This window comes from Argopecten irradians, chromosome 11, assembly GCF_041381155.1.
Source record: "Argopecten irradians isolate NY chromosome 11, Ai_NY, whole genome shotgun sequence".
In the NCBI taxonomy this organism is placed as follows: Eukaryota; Metazoa; Mollusca; class Bivalvia; order Pectinida; family Pectinidae; genus Argopecten; species Argopecten irradians.
In genome coordinates, this window is record NC_091144.1 from 14804008 (window position 1) to 14828633 (window position 24626).

At 34.2% G+C, this 24626-nt stretch overlaps 1 long non-coding RNA gene across 4 annotated transcripts; it reads right to left on the reverse strand.

The window, feature by feature from the left end:
- Positions 1–12503: 12503 nt before the first annotated feature.
- Positions 12504–24141, reverse strand: LOC138334819 (uncharacterized). Of its 4 annotated transcripts, XR_011210178.1 has the most exons (10): positions 23709–24141; positions 23345–23395; positions 21600–21800; positions 21184–21460; positions 20617–20669; positions 19405–19966; positions 18965–19042; positions 18092–18175; positions 17162–17303; positions 12504–12954 (listed from the first exon to the last, which is right to left on the reverse strand). It is a non-coding gene; the product is annotated as an uncharacterized lncRNA (long non-coding RNA). The 4 variants fall into 4 exon arrangements; XR_011210177.1 differs by having other exon boundaries at positions 17162–17300; positions 21184–21800; positions 23709–24140; XR_011210175.1 differs by having other exon boundaries at positions 21184–21800; positions 23709–24140.
- Between the last annotated feature and the right edge of the window lie 485 nt (positions 24142–24626).

Below are 24626 nucleotides of genomic sequence, written 5' to 3' on the forward strand. Positions count from 1 at the left end.
GTTTGTTTTGGTAAGTTTATAAATCACAGCTCTTGTGCAGTTCAACAAAAATTAAAAATCAAGTATATGTATTAACATAACTAAATATACGCCTTGTGCGTGACGTGCAGAAATGTCTTCGTCAAGATACGTTTGAATCATGCCAAAATATGCAAATACACAAATGTTTGCAGGAAAAATATAAAATCGCATGAGGACCAGAAGTGTTGCATCAAATACTCAAACCAAATTAAAAAAAATTAATCTTACCATTTTAACATAATTTAACAGGGCCAAACGCTCAATATAAATTTATGTAAAGTCAATGTCACCTCAAGCTTATTTTATAATTTTATCAAGTAATGTCCAGGTACCAAAATGCATTCCTGATACAAATGCTAGTTATTTTATTGCTTCAGATTCAGTAGACAATGTTCAAAGCGATTGGATAATTACCAGATCACGTGACTAATGCCATTCCTATAGAGGAATATTGTGCAGTCATATGATTCGGATCCACTGGGAGTTAGTACATTGAGAAAAATAATGTAGCAATAGAATTGTAATAGGACACTAGTTCAATGGGACAGATAAAACCCTATCCAACCCCTAGGGATCCTGCTGAGATCGGATATTTGTGGTGAAGCAATAATCCTAATTACTACGGTCCTAAAACAGGGACCTATTGATAGAACGACCCCAGTGTCCTGGTCACTTCACAGCAACAAACAGACATGCGACCCTGATGGATAATTAAACAAATGAGTGTACACATCTACATGTACCACTTTGCTTCATTGATCGACTCATCCATCTGTGTTTATCTAGCAGTATTTCGATGTAGCAAAGGTCTAAAATACTAAAAGTATTCTTCGCAACTTCACTGGTGTTTTTGTATTACACTGGATCTAGTGATCAGTTTAGATGTGCTCTCCCAAAACTCATATTGAGTGCCTTATTATCATTCAATAAAAAGGGCAAAACAATTTTGATAAAGTCAAATGTTAGTCGTCATCAAAAACTTGGAAGTACCTTTTTTTATAATAAAGATAGCAATTAATCGTAGCTTGAATTGCCAAAAATAATTTAATATCGAAACATTTTCGTATACCTTGATGTGGTCCTGTAATGATGTTAGTCTTAGGCGCACTAAAATAGACAGATTTTGGCGCATGCAAGTATGCCTATATGAGCTATAAAACATTGTCCCGTTTCTTTGCATGCCTTTGGAGAAGAGATTGACAATTACGATATCAGACAATCTAGATGATTCGATAACCCAGTACGGACACCTGTTCCCGTATCTACATTAGAAATCACGAATGATTAACGGAGGCGTTTAACCAAAATTATTGATATCTCGGTGATGACTGAATCTAATTATCAGGTAGAAATTCTCCAGTTAATCTCTTAATGTTCTCGATTTAATATCGCCCTCAGAAATTGGACTTCAATTGGATTCCATAGGACGTCTTTAAAAAGGAAATTATTGAACTTCTTCTTGAACGGTCATCCAAGATACTGTTAACATTGGTTGCATTAGGCAGATGGCTGTTTATCCCTGTCCAGCTAACTAATGGGTTTATAAAGACACGGGAAGGTGTCTTTTTAGATTCAAGTATACTTTATTTACTGTATTTACTTCACTCTGTATGCATAAATCACTATTATTAAAAAAATCACTTAACTGCATAAAAGCAAATGTTTACAATTGAATTTTAATTCTAAGTAGAATGATCAGAACTTACTTCACTTCTATATACATTGTATGTAGTGTTTGAGTTTGTAATCGGGAAATAGTCACTGAAATAATATTTCGCAGGTTTATTTAGGAAAACCGTCAACGAATGTTTGATATCAATGGTTATTCCAATTTACATTAGAAGTTTCTCTGGGAATCCTACACAACATGTTTTAAATGAAAGTTTGAACACGAAGAAAGCTATTGAAATGACGTAAAGAAATATCAAATATCGTACAAAATGCATTAAATATCCTCTGAGAGATGAATTACCCTTAATTACAAAACAGAAAGTGTTTGAACTCCAAATGCTTTCAACACAAACATGTTTAATGCATACATACGATATTACATACTTTCGATAAAGGAATATTCGGCGACGACACACTAAGAGATAGGACTCGGCATTGTGAAGGTTCTAATAGTGTTTGATAGATTTCCATTCTTTTATATAGATATATCGAAGAGTCTAGTTGCCCCTGTAAGTGTCGAGGTGACATAGATTACACTACATTACATAGACGCAACCTAAAGGATGTGTCAAATGTCTCTGGAAAGAAAAGCGTCCACTAATGGGCGATACTTGTCTCTCCTGTGGCTCCTCATTCCTCCGTATCGGATGTAATGTGATGGGATTGTTTCATCCATTTCTCCCTTTATTCTCTCAAACATGACCAGGGATCCAATTTCCCTAATGTATCGCAATGTGTTTCCCGCGGAAACGAGATCACGTGATCACAGAATCGGAACTGTCTGTGACGGTAAGTGACTTAAGACTTTAACTCTTTCTACAATAGACCCACTTCTGTCGTGGTCGAGAGTATTCACCGTTACAACAATATCTATGTACTTCCCCCAAATGACTTCTACAATTATTTCTGGCTAGCATTTCTTTGTTTATAGAACACATCATAAATAGCATTGCCTGGCTAGCAGCGACCACTTTCCCCGTGGGTGCTGTAAGAAATCAAATAAACAAAGTATTTTGAAATCATTGAGAAAGTACAAGAAAAACAAAATAGTTAAAAATGTGTGTTGAAGCCTAATTAATTCAAGTGGGATTTCGTTGAAATGCAATCTTAACATCAACTAAATATCGTTCAAGATATACAATGAACGTTGACGACAAAAAATGCTAAACAATCTCTGAATAAGAAAAAGGCTGTTGAAAAAGAACGAACTGTGTGACTTTAACATTGAATATAAAATGTTATATTTAATGACACCAATGAAACTACCTATGCTACCGACGTAACATCAAAGACAACAAAAAGCACCATAGTGACACAACATATAAACCAACAGAGTAATAGGATCCACAGATATTCCAATATGTTTGAATCATGTTGAATATTGCTCAGTGATTTGCTTTGATTTACTTTAACCTACTGTCATTTTCGTGACTAAACTATCGATTTTGCTAGCTGGTCGATTGAAGGAAGAAGCTGTGGTACTATCGCACTACTGATCGAGTATAAAGTGCATGTTTGGAACTGCCTTAGAACGAATATACGAACCCGGCCTACTATACCTTTCGGTCAGGTACGAATTGGTCCCTATGTGTCGTAGTGGAGCACTGCCTCCGAAAATCACTCGGCCACAGTTTTCTATACTTTTTCGTAGGTTTCCAATTATTTTATGCGTATACATTCATTTACATATTATTTTTGTCCAAAACATAACTACCATTCTTTATATCTACCGTACCGCTCACAAGACGTCAAGTTCACAATTTGTAGACTTGCCGTTTAAATTCTCTGCAGAAGAATCTTCATATGTATTATGTAAAAAAATAATACCTCGATAAATATTTGATATTAAATGTGGTTCAGTTTTAATGCCTAGTAGGCAAGCGATATCAAATAAGTACGATTAAATGCAAACAAACGTTTATAATGGTTTGCATAATCATTACTTTGCTCCATTAGCAGTAATAGGCACCAATTGTAGCTCTAAAGACGACACCATTTTCTAATAGTCTTTTGAGCTACAATATTGCAGCTAGAACTGCCTCTTTCTTCTTCCTAATGTCTCCATTTGCATAACCTCAGTATAACTCGAGGGAAGCGTTTGCAATCGTCAGATAGATTTTGGGTGTATAAAGAGTGGTTTTCTACTCTTTGTTGAAACAGAAGTGTAATTTGTCTTCCCATTATCCCCATAGTCTACGCCTGAACAGAATTCATTCATGGTGTCCCCCGAATATTGCTTTCTTAGTCAGGTGAAGTTGCACGTACAAAGTAATGCAAGAGTTATTTCTACGAAATAGAACACCAACAGAACTCCCGCAACACGAACATACTCATCAAACGCATAGTCGCTGGCGGATAAATCAGAATGAACCGTCCATCAATTTTGTTAATGATACTAGTACGTTGCGGCAAGGATAAGGAAAAAATAAATGGATTATGTGTACAAAAACTAGTGTTTCCCTTCCAAGTGCACCCGGTTTTTGGGGGTGCGAGTCAATACAAGGCTGCAGCACCTCATCAAAGAGTGTTTGTGTCCTTCAACACTTTCAGGCTCACATACTTACATGACCTATTTCAAAACTGAAATTACGTGTGGTAACGTGAACTTCAAGGACGCAACTTTGTGAAATTTTGGAAGTTATTGAAACCGCAATGCATTAAAAATATAGATATATCACGTAACCTATTTTCCCTCGCAATAGATGGTGATATGTACAAGTACAGGCCTCACAGCAAATATATAATTTTGATCAAATATTTAATTTTCCTAAGACTGGTTTATATTCTTCAGTGAATTAAAACGACTGGTTTTACCATACAGGTAGAATCACGGCGAGTGATTTCACCGTTGTAGTGGATTAAATATCGGATCGAACTCAATGTTTTGGCGGATAAGGTTTTAAAACTAGTTAAATCCATTGTGCATAGTAAACACAACACTTGACACTTGTCCGACAGGCCCATAGCAAACACGTCCCTAAACCGTCGCCGAAACCCTCTTTCGAAATATTATATATAATCGAAATGTCATTTTGGTAATTGCACCGTTATGCTGCCTAATGATATCAGTGTTGGCTTGCCTTTTACTGACATACAATGCAATTATACTACATAAAATGTGGACATAAAAAACTTCAATTGGATGAAATATGGACATACATGCGGTACAAGAAAGATTGAGACTCTCGCACACTAAGGATGTTTCTTTGACGGTAATAAACACTAAGTAATAGTATTTGTTTTCAAATAACTACATGTATGTGACAGAGGCAAAACATTTCCTGGAATCACCGTGGTAAGTTCAAGCTTCTAGAAATCTCGCATGATTTATCAAAGACTTCCTAAAGATTTTTTTTTACTCAAAAATATCAGCCAATTGAAGCTTCTCTATCTCATTGGTCTTTTAGAAACTTCTCCATAATAGGGACGGCGTTTCAAATCATAGTTCAAAAAGTCCTCCCTAGCCTTCCACGAAAGATATTAAAACAATTTGAAACCCTATTTTACAATTTTATGTGGAATAATAAAGTTGATAAAAAGAAACCTTTTAAACAGTGAATATAAAGAGGGAGAACTGAATGTTCCCGATGTCTTTACTTACTGTAAAACATTTACGCTTATACGGATTAAAAAATGTTTAAATGTTCATAATCAAGCAGGTTGGAAAAAAACCTTCTAATTGATGATAAAGAAAGTTTCGGTGGTGATAAAATTGGACGTTAACCAAAAATGGGTGTTTTTGGAAATTAAAAAGAAGCAAAATATTGGTAGTTTTGGGCAGAATTTTTTCAAATATGGGGATATCTCAATGAAGACCTCCTCACAGCCCCATAATGTATTCTATCTCAGTCCTTATTGTTCAACAATATGATGAAAATTGAAAGAAAAGCAATATTCTTCAAATAACTGTCAAGAAGGTATATTTTTATATTAAGGATTTTATAGACCGTTATGGGATTTTTTTTATTTGATACATTTGAATAAAAATATCGAATTCATTTTAATTTTATGAACTTCATTAGTCTCATAAGAGCTATACCTAAAGAGTGGAAGGGAATAATTACTGCATAATTATGGAAAAAAAATATTGAATCTGTTTGTATATGAAAACTTATTTTTTTCGTTATAAAAAAACGAAAAACCTTTTCGACCTTTTTCAATATTACAAAAAAATCCTGTAATGTCCCAGGAGAGATGTCATGTTATTTTGGACATTTCCTTACGATCTGTGGGAAGAGATTTACACGTTACTGTTTATTGCAACACATAATTCGAAATTGCAAAGCTTACAATATAGAATTGATCACAGAATTTTCTTTACACACTCTACGTTATTAAAGCGTAAACTACTTGAACATGTAGAATGTCTTTGTGGACAAGTCCCATTAACTTATATTGTAGTTGCATAACAATATGATATTATCATAGAAAGGAAACCTGTTTTGTTTTTTTCCTATTTGGACCCGATCAGTAATCATGGAAAGTCGTTATCAAAACCTATAAAAAATTGAACTATACTCCACATATATGGTAACCCCAAATGCAGCAAAAAAGACCAGGCGGATATGGGGAAGCATTAGACGTATCCTACAATAATTTTCTGTTAATATATCAGCAAATAACATAACACATTAATTCCAGCTATTATATATACATTTATGATACTCTCATAACAAATCAAGCGTGTGTGCATGCGTATATGTGTGATAATGGATATTATAATATAAAATGACTGTAAAATTATCCAGTTTTATATAAAATTAATAATCAGATACATGTATGTACTATACTGCGAGAAAATGATAACGCCGCCTTTTATGTGGTACTCAGTGCAAACTTAAAACGTTCGATACTCTGTAAACTTACCAAACTCGATTTTTGATATTCCAAGGCCTCTGTCAATGTAGCATTGATAATTTGATTGGTTAGTTGATCTAAACTTTCCATTAACAACTAATCTCACCAATGTTTTGGGAATCTGCGGTATGTGTATTGTTTCTCCCTGTAATAGTGAAATGTAATTAACACTATTTACCACAGGGACTTGTAACGTAGGTTGTGAGAAAGTCTGTTGTGTATTCATGTGTACTAGGCCTAAGGTTATATACTTTATATAGTATATAGGCCTAGTACACATGTATACACAACAGACTTTCTCACAACCTACGTTACAAGTCCCTGTGCTATTTACAGTCATACGGTGATACGAGTGTAATAAGAACGACAACTCGTTTAGGAATGTTAAAAGGCGACTAAAATTGCGACCTTATTTATTTTATTTCTAAAGTCATTTCATTGTATCCTATTGATTTAGTTGATATTACTCTGTTTGGTGTTTCATCCATTATTAAAAATAAATTGTACACATTGTAAATCGTATACATGTTTGATAATAAAGTTTGAATATTTCTTGTATTGTTAAATAAAAATATATCTATTTATTTATTTAGTCTGAGTTTGACATTTATATTGTTTGCTTTACTTATAACAGTTATGTTTCATCTCGTTTACCTCTCCATATACTTACTTTTATGTACTTTGCTTCATTTGAAAAATAATCATTTCATATTTGACAAAAACCGTTCCTTATGGTAAACGCTGTCTTGTCCACCGAGTTCCATTATTCTTTTGATTTCATAAACAGAAATGATTACATCAAAACATAAATCATTGTGCAATTACTGCATAAATATATTATTACATTTATAAAAATAATGAAATAGACGACGCTCTTTATTGCTAACTAGATCATTTGCTTAGTCTCAGCTGTCACAAGAAAGATAACTCGAACATGATCACTCAGAGAGAAAGAGATAGTAACTATAGTCTGCCATTTTCTTATAATTAATTTTTATTTGCTTTCATACGAAACAGACTGTCTGATTGGCTAATTTTTTCTTCTTCATATACTATGAAGAAAAAATCCGAGAATGGCGCTAAAACCCCATGGCCGTTTTCGTTTATTCGGAACAACCGGTTCGACCGTTAGTTAAAAGTCATTATTTCAAGTATAAATCCAGACGGACCTGCAGTTTTTAATACAGGCCTGTGAGGGCTTTGTCACGGCTCGTCTGAAAACAATATCAATTCACCAGGTCCGTCTTTAATTAATAAACGAACAACTAGGTCCAACCAGTCAAACCGTATAATCGAAAACGGCCGCTGTTATCATGTATATGACGTCCCAATCGAGACGTCGATGTTGCGTATTGATTTAGAAAAAATAATCCATTGGAAAATCAATGGAATCGTACGTTTAAAAATATTTTATGTTATCAAGTAGTCTGAAAATTGAAGCATAGATGTCACTATTTTTTAACTTCATCGGCGTATGAAATAAATTTTGTTCGCAAATTTTTTGAAAATCCGCTACGCACATTCACAGTTTGCAAACAAAAAAATTCTCTTCATACCCCGATGAAGTTAAAAAATAACAAATAACTATCATTACTTTAACCTTCATAACTCATTCAAGACCAAATACTGAAATGTATTTTTGAATCACTTCCGGTAATCACAAAATTCCAATGTTAACCAAAGAACTAGAAAATTATAATCCTTGCCTATTAATCTTCTCATTATCTTATCAATAATAATTTATCTCTTCAATTTATAATAAATAATCCCTAAATCAAAACGTATTCTCAGAAACCATATATTTACCATACAATACACAAGCCCATTTGTGTTCTAGATGTTTTGATTGGCTGCGGTATAATCAGAGGGTAAGGCAGTGTAAAGGATTAGGAAGACAAAGGTGCGTTAGCAAGAAGAGAAAAAATACAGTTGTGTGACCGCACAACGTTCCAAAAACGTCATGCGCACATCCTGCGCACAGCTATGCGATCGGGACGATCGGTCAATTAAATTTAATTTGCGAAATCATTCCATAAACGGACCGTGTTGAGGAGTGTAATTTGCTTGTACTGTCATTGTCATTTTAGTGATATTTTTGGTTTGGTTTGTTTAGTTTTACGTCCTATTAACAGCCAGGGTCATGTAAGGACGTGCCAGGTTTGTTGGTGGAGGAAAGCCGGAGTACCCGGAGAAAAACCACCGGTCAGCGGTCAGTACCTGGCAACTGCCCCACATGGGATTCGAACCCGCATCCCAGAGGTGGAGGGTTTGTGGTAATATGTCGGGACATCTTAACCACTCTCGGCCACCGCGGCCTCTTTTAGTGATATACAGTAAAACCTCTCTATTAAGACCACTTGAGGGTCTGAGTGAAAGTGGTCTTAATAGCGGGGTGGTCTTAATACCGAGGTGCATCGGATTGACTTCTAATCAGTAAGAACCGTAACTCTGCACATTATGATTAAAAATAGTATATAAACATGTACTGTACATGTATATACAATGTATGTCTTATATGTATACAGTAACATAATAGACGTGTATATTTTTATTTAGTTGAATAAGCATAAAAGAAAATAAAGAAGATATTTTTGTTTTTTTATTAAATAATCTAATTAATAAATTCTAATAAATTTTAATTCACATAACATACACACATAGATTTCCGCCTTTCTCTTCAATATCGACTGCGCTTGTGTTTTACCGATGCCAATCTTGTTCGGCGAGTTGACTACGGCTTTTTCTACAGTTATATAAGGAGTTCAACTTTCTTATTCGTTTACGTGGTGTACCCTTCTTGATTTAAATTGCATATAAATTTAAAGGAGGTGGAAATATTACATACAAATGTTTGAAAGTTATCGTGTTTGTATGGAAATTTAATTGAAGTTTTGTCAAAACAAAAATACGGCGACATTCTTACCGGATTAATTTCACAATCAGAACGAAACGCCTTAGATCCACGATGTTTATTTTACTCACCCGTGAAGATAGGGCTTTAAATACTGCTACTGTAAAATCATTAGAGCCCAGGTTAATGTTTTGATTAGTAAACAAAAGATCGATTGCTACACGCGCTCTTTCAAATGATCCGATAATTGGTCTAGTTTCACTTTCAAAGCGCCACCTAGCTGCTAGGTCAACAGGTGACAAGGGCGACGACCCGTATCGGTAAACAAAAGATCGAAATCCACACATACACACGTGGTCGTCTTGGCTAAATAATGGGGACCATCAAAAACCCTATGCTTTCTTTTGGTCACATTTATTATGCGTATGTATCGGGTAATTAATTTGATTATAATTGACCTCGATTCCGTCACTCCAATACCCCGCTTAGTACACAACCGACCGTACAGGTAACGGTCTGTCACTTGACAAGCGATTGACGGACACGGGTGAATGGTCGTAATGAAGGGGGCAATTAGTGTTGGCTACTGGTCTGAAGGAAAACAAGGTAAACTGTCACAGGTGAATGGTCGTAATTATGGGGTCAATTACCGTTGATCAGTGGTCGTTGGGACTGCCTGGGCTGGTCGTAATACGGAATAGCGGGGTGGTCGTAATACTGAGACGACCAGTACAAAGATATAGAGGGGAAAATAACGGGACTGAAAACAAGTGCCCGTAATAGCGGGGTGGTCTTAATTCTGAGGTGGTCGTAAGGTGAGGTTTCACTGTATACGAAATCTGTATTAAGGTGTGTATATTTATTAGAAGATTATTAACTAAAAGTGATGACATGAACATATAATAATGTGAAGTGTCATATATGACACATGTTGTCAAGAGACATTTTAATCATACATGTACATGTAGATCTGTTTTAGTGTTTACACATACATATAAAATACGATATCTTACTATATGTACGTATACGTAGATGTACATGTACATGAGTAGTCTACCCAATATATAAATGTAATTGGTACAAAAGTGTACATATGTACCTTGGGATACAGGTATTCACTGTACCTGCATACACGTAATTATAAATGATTTGTGAACTGTAAACTATCACTGGTGAATATAAAACTCTGAATTTCCTCGTTTTTGGGTAGTTTTAACCAACAACTCTCGAGTTTATCAGCGTGTCACGATTATTATTATATTCAGTGTGTTCATGTTATATTCAGAATAGTAACCAAAAACTCAGCGTGTTACATTATATTCAGAGTGAAGACCGAAAAATTTGCCCAATCTTGAATTTTCATAAGGTCGTTGTTAATTTTAGTTTCTAATTCCAAATCAGCAAATAATTTAGACAGACTTTCGAGGATGTCAGAAATATCATAATATACAATATAAAAAGGAACGGACCTAATACTGAACCTTGGGGAACACCAGAATGTGTAGATCTGATGGAGGATTTACTTTCTCCTACAAAAACATGCTGTTTCCGATTACTGATGTATTTTTTAACCAATTTAGCAATTTTCCGATCGAATGCTTTCGAAATATCACAGAAAACTAAACATATTGAGTGCATTTTTTCAATATTTCCACATAGGGAATGGTATATTTCAATAGGTTGGTGAGATGATGAATGTCCAGGTTGAAAACCTGACTGATATTTATAAATTAGTGAAGTATGAAGTAATTGTTTAGATATTTGACTACAAATCTTTCAAAAGCTTTTCTTATTATACTTAAAAGAGATATAGGTCTATAGTAAGTAGAATTATGTTTATCTGCCTTTTTAAAGGGTGGCATAACTACAGCTAATTTCCATTGTTTTGGGAAGATACCAGTATCCAAGGAAGATCTGAATATTAGAAATAAGGGTAATGCAATAGAAGATGCTGTGTGTTTTAGCATGTTATGGCTGACAGTCAGCCATCATGGCTGACTGTCGCGTCCTACTAGTTTATTGAACGATAAGGATTTAAGAGTGTCTATAATGTCAGTCGGTTGAAATTGTTGTATTAGCGTCAGTAAGGGGCGTAGGAAGGGGGGGGAGGGGCAATTGGAAAGTTGTAATTGGTCCCAAAAAGTGTTTGAACGCGTTTCGCATGACATAATAAAGAATAAATTCTTTTTCATTAGCAAATATATTCAAAAAATCAAAATTATGTTCAAATGGTGGATACAAGGAGTCCCTTTGACACAAACCCCAGAATATTGTTAGAAATTATCATTTTAGGTCCTTTCTTCCTTTTTAAAAAAGGCGAAATAGATGAAAATTGCACATCAAGGAGAAATATACCTAGACCTTTATTAACACTGCAAAATTTGAAAGAACCCCACATCTAAAGTGAATAGTCGGACAAAGAAAACCAGTCTAAATGCAATCATTGGCCTTCCAAAAGTCATTTTATACATGTAGTATATCAAAATAACAGTAAATACCTGTTAAGTGTTGACCATTGAATTTATGAAAAAGCACTGTGTAAATTGAGCACAGTAACAAAAATAAACTGCTAACTGTGTGAAAATGTCGACACAGACATAGGACGTTTTAGGATTCCTATAATGTAATTTAATTTCTTCATGTGCAGATGAATTTTGATGGAAATTTTATTTTTCTATTTCTTAAGAAATTATACTGGATATATTAGCACTAATATTACAGACTTTAGTTTTCCTTTGCCAGACTATTTACTTTAAAATTGATGTGACAAATTTTGTTTCGAAGTTAAAATAAATGTTGATTTTCATAACGCGGGTCGTCTTATGCTTCCCGCCGTCGTCCTAATTAGCGCGCGAGTTTACTCTCACTGCATCAGATAGTTAAATAGGGAGATGAACTGTTAACACGGATTACACACTGCATTCGTTTATAAGGATCAAGACTACACTGGATACTTAGAAACAAATGTCTTTAAGATCCAAATTCATTTTGAAGTTACTCCGACAGTGTAGACAAGATATGTATGTTCTGCTTCGTACCTTATCCGAATACAAATTATGTCATTTCTAAATATTTTAATTGAAATAAGAACACAAGACTGACATTCTTTTAAACGTTGTATTAGGCTGCTGGATTGGTATTATTGGACGTGTAAAATGTATATATGAGTGAAACCAAGCGAGCCACCCAACCTGAAAAATCCTGCAGTGCAGGTTAGCAGGAGGTGCACCAGCACTCAATGCTTAAGATTTCAAATGCTGGATTTAAGAAGGCTGCGAAACAAAAATATGACCAAATAAGATAGTCCTTATTTTACATGACCGAATAAGATAGTTTTAATCAAATATTAACGAATAAGACAGTCTTCATTAAACAGTCTTAAAAGGAATAAACATCCAGTGGACATCTAAGAAACATCTGTAGACACGGTATAAACACTGTAACCTCCAAAATAGGACATCTCGTAAAGTTAGGTCCAATGTATGCTGGTCCTCTAGGATCCTACACCAAGTCTTGAACATTGCAACTTATATACACAGAAATCATTCCAAATTCTACAACAGAGAAAACATCATTAGTTCCTGCACAAATATAGACAATGCCTGCATGCTGTCTAATCATTTCCATATTTAAATCTCTGATATTTGTCAATAAAATTGTTTGAAATTGAACTCGAACACTTGCAACATCCAATAAAACAAACATTCTCATGATTAAATTATAATGACTGTATATATAGAAATAGATATCACACCATACATACATTACATCTGGAATTATAGAAATCCAGAAATTTGCCATTTGTCCGAATGTCAATCAACAAGCCATATTTCTCAGAGACTTCAGACCACTGTCATTCTAATCTGACCATGATCTGATAATAAGGTATATTGTATAGAAATATTTTAAAGCTTTTAAGGATGCTCTGGTGAATTTTTTTTTCTGATGACTTAACTGTTTTTCTAATAAAGATTTTTGGAAAAAGGAGTTCATATCAAAGTTGACAATGGAATAAAAGGAATATGATAGTGTGCTTGATTTTAGCTTTTACATTGTATGAATCAGATACTTATTTGATGCGAATTGTGGCGGTGGCATTAAAGCTCATTCTATACTGAAATACTATTTTGAAAAACTAAGCATGTTAAATTTTGCAGAACTTATACAATCCTAAAACAGGAAAAGAATATAGAATTTGAACTTGTATATATATTGCCCCTATATCTGCTAAATTGTGAAGATGAAAAGGTTTTTTTTGTTGTTTTTTTTTTTTTTTTTTTTTTTACAATTTTCACAGATTCAGTGCTTCACAAAAACAAGAGGCCCAGAGGGCCTGTATCGCTCACCTGGTTTGTAATGCCAAAAAATGTTCTGAATACAGGTTCATTGTTTCTTTTCTGAAGGAATTTTAATATTAACCTCTGAATCCCCTATTGGGCCCCACTCATCCTGCCCCCAGGGGGCCAGAGCCAAAATTTATACAACTTCTGTTCCCCTTCCCCCAAGGATGTTTATGGCCAAATTTGGTCACAATCCAAGCAAAACTCTAAGACAAGTAGCAATTTATAGGATTTACCTCTATTTCCCCTATTGGGCCCCACCCGTCCTGCCCCCAGGGGGCCAGAGCCAAAATTTACACAAGATCTGTTACCCTTCCAAAAAGGATGTTTGTGGCCAAATTTGTTTACATTCCATGCAGAACTCTATGACTAGTAGCGAATTAAAGGATTTACCTCTATTTCCCCTATGGGGCCCTGCCCCTCCTGCCCCTGGGGGATCAGAGCCAAAATTTATACAAGTTCTGTTCCCCTTCCCGAAAGGACGTTTGTGGCTAATTTTGGTTACAATCCATGCAGAACTCTAGGACAAGTAGCGATTTAAAGGATTTAATTACCTCTATTTCCCCTATTGGGCCCCGCCGCTCCTGCCCCCGGGGGTCTGAGCCAAAATTTATACAAGTTTCCCCTCCCCCAAGGATGTTTGTGGCCAAGTTTGGTTACAATCCATGCAGAACTCTAGGACAAGTAGCGATTTATAGGATTTACCTCTATTTCCCCTATTGGGCCCTGCCGCTCCTGCCCCCGGGGGGCCAGAGCCAAAATTTACACAAGATCTGTTCCCCTTCCAAAAAGGATGTTTGTGGCCAAATTTGGTTACAATCCATGCAGAACTCTAGGACAAGTAGCGATTTATAGGATTTACCTCTATTTCCCCTATTGGGCCCCGCCGCTCCTGCCCCCGGGGGGTCAGAGCCAAAATTTATACAAGTTCTGTTTCCCCTCCCCCAAGGATGTTTGTGGCCAAATTTGGTTACAATCCATGCTGAACTCTATGACTAGAAGCGATTTAAAGGAAATGTTGACGGACGGACGGACGGACGACGGACGCCGCGCCATGACATAAGCTCATCGGCCCTTCGGGCCAGGTGAGCTAAAAAGTGCAGTTCAAAAGCAAACAAGTTGCTGTTTATATAACAATCATGAAAATAGAGGGTCAGTGTGCTTGATTTTTTAAGACGATAAAACTGTAATTTTTTCAGCTATTTTGCTAAAAAATTATAATTATTTTTAGCTTCATTAAAATGTAAAAATGAAAACCCAATAGTTTTTGAACAAAATAATAAGCTTTATAGATTGTGGGACAGTACTTCGACAAAATATTTTCTAATTTAGAATGTTTAGATTTGTATAATAATATTGTGGAGCCAGTACCACAATTATACAAAATATTTAATTATCAAGAGACCCAGTGAATATGTACCACTGAAATTCCTATTTCAGATACTGTTCTAGTACTGTATGGAACCTGCCTCAAAATGATCACTAATTGCACATTAAACTACCATGATACGGTCTCGCTCCAAAGAATATTGAAAACAAATAAAGTTGATTTCTTAAGATGGCAGGTTCATGTCTTAACTTCATGATAAGGGAGACAACTTATGATAAGGGAGACAACTTATGGTTTGTTTTGTGTAGACGCTTGATTATTGACAGATGCCTCAAGCTCTGCAAACTCTTAAATGACACATGTAATTATGCTGAACAGGGTGCATCTTTTGAAATTATTCATAAATTAAATACACTTATTTCAAAATAACAGTTATAACCTCCATAATCTAAATTTTATTTTTTTTGTTCACTATATTGATTAAATGCTGTTATAAATTTAGGATTGAAAATATTGATATCTAGGTTATATTTAAAAGGAAGATAACTACTTAATTAAAGATCGTTATCAATGACATAATGTTATAATTCTTGCTACATCTTGGACTTCTGTCAAAATTCCAATCATGTTGAAAATTCAATGATTATTGCATTACCATGATTTTCTTGGGAAAATTTATTTTAGCATAAAAAAACAAGAATATATTTTCTGGTCTACAAGACAGATGGTCAAATTAGCTCAAACCAGTATTTGTAGAAGAATAAAATTTGAAATTAACACTTATTTCCAATCAAATATTTTCAATTTATTATTTTTTGTTTTCAATTAACTCACTTTATTTCATTAAACTAACAAATTAATCACTAAACAATAATATATACAATTTTGAAATTTATGGTTATATTATTAACTATAGAATATAGGAAAGAAGTCCTTTGTAGTGAGAATGTGAATTAGTAGTTTTAATGATAGGGTCAGTTCGTACGCGCCTCCCATGTCAGTCCCGTCTAGTCATTTGTGTCCTGTCAGTTGGGAGGTTTTTTGTCAATGTCTTGTAGAGTTAGTATAAGGATTAGAGAACTTCACTTTTCTATATTCTATAAAACAAAATTTGGAAAACAAGTTACAGGTACTCAAAAAACAAGACATGATATCAGATAGTTTGTTTACTACAATGGCTATCTTCAAACTTTGCATAAGATAGATTATGCAGGACATTTGGAAGATTATTCATTACAAGAATGATTTTCAAAAATATACTGGTTAATGCAAGAGCTAAAGATGATCCTACTGGCTCTTATAGATTGAAACATCACATTAACAAACATGTCTTTATTGTTATAATCTAAAATCCTTCATTATTTGGAAAATACTACTACATGTAATTGTATAATTGGAAAATAAAAGCAGAGAAAAGAATTTAGAATTTTATCTTCTGCAATATTAATATGATTATATTATAAAACTAAACATTATTTTTAAATTATGGAGGTTTCTGTTTTGATGAAAAAGTAGGTTTTCTTCTTTTGAATGAATAAATGTGCTACATTAATGCTTCTTCCGAGTCTCCCTTGACGCAATCCCTTTTTTGACCCCTGGCCAAGACACCATAGTCTATAAAGTGGTAAAGAGAGTGGTAGGACTGGTTTGCCTTTGTCAGTATAATGTAAAAGGTTGGGTGTGTTTGTTTGGTATCTTTAGTGAGATGTTCCAGTGAGATAGCACTATAAAAAGTTACTAAATGGCACAACTCTTAACATACTGCAGCCTCCTAAAATTTTGTCTGTGTAATAAATATCTACAACATGTTTTCTGTCTACAATAACTAATCTATTAAATTGTAATTGTATATTATTAACACAGTTATTTATTCACCAATTACTTGAATATTCATTTGTCAATAACTCTATAATCTGACTGAATGTAACATAAAACAGATGTACTTACTACTACATGTTTATTAACAAATTGTTTTGCAAAACATTTTTCTCATAATTTTAATATAGCATATTATGCCTTTATTTACATAACATTATTATAATGTGATGTTGTAATCTTCAGTTTGGAGGAAATAAAGACTATTATTATTACCTGAATGGAGCTCTGTTTATCACTAATAGCCACAATCAAGGAACGTCTGCCATCGGTTGTCACTATGCTGGTGGTTGTCACTATCTTGGTGTTTGTGTCTATCCTGCCGGCTGCCACTATCCTGCTGGTTGCCACTATCCTGCTTATTACGATGAAAAAAATATAGTATAATAAATAAAACAAATTAATTAAAAAATAAAATTATTTTAATCATTATTATAACAATATCATAAAAAAGCTCGCCTCTGGACGCTTGTTAATTTTAATTCAGGTTCCATTTATACAATTATAATTCAAAATCATTGTTATAATAAGAAGTCATTATAGAAGTGTACAATACTTGCACCAAAGCCTTAGCCTTGCTATTTCAGCCCATTGGGCCTCTTGAAATTCTCAAAATCCAGCATTTTGCTCCTTTAAATGATTGTCCATAGCCATCACAATAATTATAATTCAAAATCAATAAAACCAGTCAATCCATTCTTATTATGTAGTTAACCTCGTCAAATTTGGGTTTTTTTCAAATACTTCACTGAAACCTATTCTTCCTATTCATAAATATTCTATATTTTTTTATAATGGATATTTTTCTTATAAAAAGACATTTTCCATTCTACAACATCTCTTCTAACGTCCTGGATTTAGATTGCACTGGTTGGGATTGGGAATGGGGGTAGGGATGTTGGAAGGGCAAATGAAAAATATTCAAAATTATTTAACATGATACTTTATTTGGTCAGGATAAACTATATTGATCATATTTTTCCCGATAGAACTTTACAATTCATATACAACAAATGGTCCCTATCGAGGAATGATTGCCATCGGTTGTTGCTATACTGATAATGTCACGGACTCATTATCCTGATGGTTGTCACTATTTTTCAAGTTGTCACTAATCTGATGGAGACATCCTTTTGAGATATTTACCATTTTGGATTGCCAGCGAAAGTCTCCAAACTAAAGCTTAGTCAAGATCCTCACAGGCCAACAAAAGAGGTCCATATGCTGGAGCTGCCATTGGGGAGAAATAGTGAAAACAATCAGTATGGTGGAAAACATATATGTTGATTTAAACCGGTGAATACGTTGTTTATCATTGTAGTTTCTATCAAAATTCACAGTTACTATTAAAGATGCTCCATCGCCGACAGAGCAATAATGATATTCATCATTTGAACAATAATTGGTGTTGAATCGTGTATATATATGCCTAATTAACACAAAAAATAACATAGAATAATCTATTTCGCCTTTGGTGCATGCGAAATCATTACTTCATTCTATATAAGATATAGTGCCACAGAATTTTTTCGGGATGCAATTAATTATTTTTCATATTTTTAACTTGAAGTAAAATTAGAAGCTCAAACTTTTCAATGGTGGTAATGGTGTAAAATAAGTAATTTTTGTAACTGAAGAAAAATACAAAATCGTCTGTTCCTGTTTTTGAAAGTGAAAAAATACCATTTGTCAGCGGTGGAGCATCTTTAAATTCCTGTCTTCTTTTTGAGAAATAACATGAACAATAATTACATTTATTGTTAATGGACAAAAGGACGAACCTGGACCACAGATAAATAGTATAAAGCTTGTAATTATAGCAACATTCTACATAATAAGAAATAGAATCATGTTTTAAATGATCGCATTACAAGTGATAATCAGAAAGAAAGTAGAGACTGAAGAAAATTATAGATTTTACAAGAAAGGATATGTTCATCAAATCTTACTGTAATTAGAAGAAAATGATAATTCAGTATTTACCTCAGAAGTAAAGTACACTAGATAGATATATCCTACCTGTAATTATGAACTTTATCTGTTTACCAAATTCTTCTGAACTTAAATATCAGCCTCAAACATCAAGCCATGGACAAACTGAAGAAAAAAGATGAACAGTGAATTGACAATGAAATTGATTTTTGGTAATTATCATATATTAATTACTGAAATGGTATTGATCAGTTTTTGTTTTATATTGAATATATATTTGGTAATCTCTCTGATCAGAAAGAAACAGAGGATATTGATATTAATCAAGGGGAGACAATTCCAGACAGAAACAGAGTCAACCTTAATAAAAATATAGAAATATTTAGTGTTGCATGGAGGGAACCTCCACAGCCCTTTTGTTTACAAATAAACAAAGGTGTTTGCATCTCAAGAAAAACATAGATAAAGTCTAAGGAAAAGTGTATGATGTAACCGTCACATCAAAACGCATTCTTTGTTACACCTACCTGCTGATCTCGGTACATATATAGGACGATGACAACCTGAACACTGGTTTTGAAGCTGACAATGATTTCTGGCCTGGTTTGCCTCGTGGGTCTTGATAACTATATGTTGAGTATTAAAACATAGCATCTTGTGGCAGTGATGACTGACCTCTCAAATGTTGCCGTCAATGACCTTTTGCTCGAAATTGTTCTTAAACCATCTGTACGTGACCATCATGAGCCACATGATGCACTTGCTTGGTCATCCTATGTCCATTTGTAACCACTTTGGTCCAAAGCTCCTCTCCACAGTCTACACCGGTGTCTGTTTCCCACATCCTGTTCTCTTGAAACTAATTTCTGCTCTAAATTTTGCCAAAATACCTCCATGAAATGTTTTCTTGTAGTTAAGATCCACTGATCCAATAGAGAAAACGATATATCTGGTTGTCATCCTAAAGAGACTGCAGAACCAAATGATTTTCTACAGTCAATCATGTTAATGTTTGCAACTTCCCAGGTTCAATGAAGTTCTCAAATCTGGTCACCCATCACTGATTTTTAAGAAGGTCATCTCACATATCTGTGAATAAAAATTTTTAAGATGTATAATCTTGCTAAACTTTTAGGTAGTGGGCGCCAACTTGTGTAGAATTCCCCACCAAAAATTGGCCAAAATTTTCATAAAATTCTAACCTTGATTACCTCCCCATGTCACAAACGAATTTTTAAATTTCTTTACATAATTTACATCATCATGTATTGCCCAACATACACAATAAACATATGAAACTGATACACTTTGAATATCCAGTCAGCAGGCTCTGAAACAGGTTTAACCTGAAACAGGTTTTACAGAGCCTGTCTGTTACAATATATAAACTAATTGCAGAGGAAACAGTAAGTACACATGCACTAAGAAACATTAAGTGCACAGGTATTGAGGAAAGGAAATGCTGATAGAGATTATGGTCAATGTTCAGCTTGGAGAGAAACACATGTTGTGTGTTAAAATCCTGTAATTATAGTAACATATTCTATATATTTAGAAATAGAATCATATCTTAAATGACCACATTAAAAGTGATGATTAGAAAGAAAGCAGAGACTGAAAAAAGTAACAGATTTTGTTCACCAAATCTTACTGTAATTAACAGAAAATGATAATTCAGTTTATTTACCTGTCAGAAGAAAAATACACCACATGGAAATGGATATATCCTAGAAATGTACCTGTAATTATGGACTTGATCAGTTAACCAGATTCTTCAGGACTCGATGTCAAACTATGAAAAAAGAAAATAGTGAATTGACAATGTAATGGATTTACTGCAATTATCATATATATCAATTATTGAAATGGTATTGATCAGTTTTTTGTTTAATATCGAGTGTATATTTGATAATCTCTTTGACCAGAAACAGGGAATATTGATATTAATCAAGGGGGAGACAATCCTAGACAATTCAACATGAAACGTTAAGTACACTCTTCATGGAATTTGTCTCTGTCCAGTCGGCATTCATATTGGCTTCGAATGACAACTGAAACTTAAAGATCTTCAATTCTTAATTCCAATATTCATTATACTGATTCTAACATCAATGACTTCTGTCACATTATTTTTAACTGAATAATGTATTTGATAACTGGACCAAACCTTTGTGTCAAACATATTCATTTCAACAAGTTTCATTTTCCCTCCATTTGCACCTGTGCTTTGTTTATTGACATTCCTTCGTTAATGTAATTTTCACATTTCCTAACCCATTCCTCCTCATTAGCAAGATCTGACCTACCTCATTTTGGTATCAAAGGATTCGTGTTCGTTATTTTTTCTTCCCTCAAGTCTTCATGTGTTCTCCATTGTTATAGGCTACAGGCTTGTCTTTTTTGCAAACCATCTTCTTGCTCAGTAGATACTTATTGAGTAAATGTTGTGTTGCAATTTTTGTATCTGAATTTTCCGCTTCATTTGGCACTGGAAGCCGACTTTCAAGCCTTGACTTGTGGATTTTGGTCACAGGTGCCCCAATGGTAGTCCAGGCGGTCTTTTTGTGATGACAGTTCCATTTTCTGATTGAAGGACAAAGGTTCTGCAGCAATCACACAGTCAGTTCAATGCAGTTGTCCCCAACAGCACAGCACTACCCTTTAAAGTGTCTACGTTAACTATAAGTCGGAAAGGTTACCGATAATTACGGGGACAAATTACCTATTTTCTGTCTTTCCGTCTAGAAAAGTAATCCCGCCCTATATCAGAACACTCTAGTATTGTACGTTTATCCTTTTGGAGCGAGCGCCGCTGTTAGAGACAAAAACAATGAAATTGATTGCGATTGTCATAGAACCATTCTTCAATCAAATCCTGATGGTTGTCTCTATCCTGATGGATCAAAAGGTCCAGATGCTCGAGCTGTTATTTGGGTCAAAATAGTGATATCATTAGTATGGTTGTAAACATATGATATAATAAATATTCTGCTATTCATAGTCGCTATGAAAACAAGGACATAGTCATTCAGATCCCCCGCCAATGAAGATATCAAAGCTGATATAAGTTTGATTGTGGAGACTTATGTGTATGAAAAAAAAAACAGGAAAAAGTGCAAAAAATGAAAACCTAAAAATAGCAAAAGGTACTACTAGACCAAAAAATGAATGTGTCTATGAAGTGGAAATATCTCTGCTGGTTTTAGAGTTACGCTCCGGAAATGAACCTGCTACAAAAATATGATATTTTCAGCAATGTTTCTATGGTTACAGAAAAAAGCACAAAAAGTGAAACCTAAAAATAGCAAAAGGCACTACTAGACCATAAGAACAATGTGTCTATGAAGTTTCATGGAAATATCTCTGCTGGTTTTAGAGTTGTGCTCCGGAAACGATTCTTACACAAAAATCTGCCATTTTCAGCAATGTTTCCATGGTTACAGAAAAAAGTACAAAAAGTGAAAACCTTAAAATAGCAAAAGGCACTACTAGACCATAAGACTAATGTGCCTATGGAGTTCCGTGCATATATCTCAACCGGTTTTCCAGTTATGCTGCGGAAACGAACCTGGTACAAAAATATGATATTTTCAGCAATGTTTCCATGGTTACGGAAAAAGTGCAAAAAATAAAGTGCAAAAAATGAAAACCTAAAAATAGCAAAAGGCACTACTAGACCATAAGAACAATGTGTCTATGAAGTTTCATGGAAATATCTCTGCTGGTTTTAGTGTTGTGCTCCGGAAACGATTCTTACACAAAAATCTGCCATTTTCAGCAATGTTTCCATGGTTACAGAAAAAAGTAAAAAAAGTGAAAACCTTAAAATAGCAAAAGGCACTACTAGACCATAAGACCAATGTGTGTATGAAGTTTCGTGGATATATCTCTACTGGTTTTAGAGTTATGCTCCGGAAACCATTCGTACGGACGGACGGAACCCATTTGTATATCCCCCGTCAACTCCGCCCAATATCTTTAATTCAAAATCAGTAAAACTAGTGTAGTTAAAACCCTGTCGAAGATTTTTTTTCAAATATTTCACCAAAACCTATCCTCCTCTTTCCAGTATTTAAGACCTAATTGCAAACTAAATATTCTATATATTTTGATAATGGTTATTTTTCTTACAAAAGATTCTACAACATCTCTCCTGTTGTCCTGGATTTAGATGGCACTGGTTGGGATTGGGAATGGAGGTAGGGATGTTGGAAGGGCAAATGAAAAATATTTAAAATAATTTAACATGATACTTTATTAGGTCAGGATAACCTATATCGATCGTGTTTTCCCCTATAGAACTTTTTATTTAAAATAAAACTTTTCATGAGTTTAAAGTGAATACGGTCTGCTTAACACAAATGGGCCCTATCAAGGAATGACTGCCATCGGTTGTCACTATCCTGATAGTGTCACTGATGACTGACTATCTTGATGGTTGTCACTATTTTTTAAGTTGTCACTAACCTGATGGAGACATTCTTCCGAGATGTTTATATGCTGGTCCACATGCTTGAGCTGCCATTGGGGAGAAATAGTGAAAACAATCAGTATGGTGGAAAACATATATGCTGATTTAAACCGGGGATTACATTTTTTATTGTAATAGTTCCTATCAAATTTGCAGTTACTATTAAAATCCTTGTCTTCTTTTTGAGATTAACATTAACAATAATTGTTAATGGACAAAAGGACTGACAAACGCTTGACCACAGATGAAAAGCAAATTGAACAGAGACTAACTGATGATGGTTTTCAAAACATGCACATTTGCAATAGAACTGAAATTAATTTTACAATTTTGGTAATGATAGTTTTATAGGGAATATACCTTAATTAAGCTCTGCTAATTACTAATGGTCGCTATCATGGAATGTCTGCTATCGGGTGTCACTGTCACTTTCTTCATGGTATCGCTATCCTGAAAATATGAAAATATTTGAAACAATTATTACATGCTTTTTTTTTTTTTTTTTTACACATTTTTTTTTTTTTTTTTTTTTTTTTTTTTTTTTTTTTTTTTTTTTTTTTTTTTTTTTTTTTTTTTTTTTTTTTATATATTTTTTTTTTGTTTTTTTTTTTCTTTTTTTCATAAAATTTTTTAATATCCCAGAACATTTGAAGACTGCCAAGGTTGGGGCCTTGGGGTCAGCCTTTTAAATATAAACAGATGTCCCCTCGCAGGGGGGCTTTCATTCATCACACATTGACATTAGAGACTTTCTCTCTTTCTGTCTTCCTTTTCTTTCTTTCTTCTTTCTTTCTTCTTTCTTTCTCTCTTTCATTCTTCCTCTTTCTTTCTTCCTTTCTTCCTTTCTCTCTTTCTCTCTTTCTTTCTTTCTTTCTTTCTTTCTTTCTTTCACTTTCTTTCTATAAACAGATGTCCCCTCGCAGGGGGGCTTTCATTCATCACACATTGACATTAGAGACTTTCTCTCTTTCTGTCTTTCTTTCTCTTTCTTCTTTCTTTCTCTCTTTCATTCTTCCTCTTTCTTTCTTCTTTCTCTCTTTCTTTCTTCCTCTTTCTTTCTATAAACAGATGTCCCCTCGCAGGGGGGCTTTCATTCATCACACATTGACATTAGAGACTTTCTCTCTTTCTGTCTTTCTTTCTTCTTTCTTCTTTCTTTCTCTTTTTCTTTCTATAAACAGATGTCCCCTCGCAGGGGGGCTTTCATTCAACACACATTGACATTAGAGACTTTCTCTCTTTCTTTCTTTCTTTCTTTCTTTCTTTCTTTCTTTCTCT